Below are 955 nucleotides of genomic sequence, written 5' to 3'. Positions count from 1 at the left end.
CACCAGATATATATTAGATTTTTCCCTGACCCTGAGTGTCCGGCTCCATGAGACGGTGGTTTTCTCGGCCCCTGGTGGACCGAGGTCGTTCCCGCAGCCCAGATTCATGCGCCAGGGCCTCCTACAGACAGTGCACTTTGATTTATTGCGCTATCTGTAATAGCACCCGAGATATCACCAGATATATATTGGATTTTTCCCTGACCCTGAGTGTCCGGCCCCATGATACGGTGGTTTTCACGGCCCCTGGTGGTCCGAGGTCGTTCCCGCTGCCCAGATTCATGCGCCAGGGCCTCCTGCAGATAATTCACTTTGGTTTATTGCGCTATCTCTAATAGCACCCGAGATATCACCAGATATATATTGGATTTTCCCCTGACCCTGAGTGTCCGGCCCCATGAGACTGTGGTTTTCTCGGCCCCTGGTGGTCCGAGGTCGTTCCCGCTGCACAGATTCATGCGCCAGGGCCTCCTACAGACAATGCACTTTGATTTATTGGGCTATCTGTAATATCACCCGAGATATCACCAGATATATATTGGATTTTCCCCTGACCCTGAGTGTCCGACCCCATCAGACTGTGGTTTTCTCGGCCGCCGGTGGTCCGAGGTCGTTCCCGCAGCCCAGATTCATGCGCCAGGGCCTCCTACAGACAGTGCACTTTGATTTATTGCGCTATCTGTAATAGCACCCGAGATATCACCAGATATATATTGGATTTTTCCCTGACCCTGAGTGTCCGGCCCCATGAGACGGTGGTTTTCTCGGCCCCTGATGGTCGGAGGTCGATCCAGCTGCACAGATTCATGCGCTAGGGCCTCCTGCAGACAATGCACTTTGATTTATTGCGCTATCTCTAATAGCACCCTAGATATCACCAGATATATATTGGATTTTTCTCTGACCCTGTCAGTCTGGCCTCATGAGACGATGATTTTCTCGGCCCCTGGTGGTC

The sequence above is a fragment of the Nomia melanderi genome, unplaced genomic scaffold (genome assembly GCF_051020985.1).
Source record: "Nomia melanderi isolate GNS246 unplaced genomic scaffold, iyNomMela1 scaffold0014, whole genome shotgun sequence".
NCBI classification, from domain to species: domain Eukaryota; kingdom Metazoa; phylum Arthropoda; class Insecta; order Hymenoptera; family Halictidae; genus Nomia; species Nomia melanderi.
Note: the sequence above shows the minus strand (reverse complement) of the source record.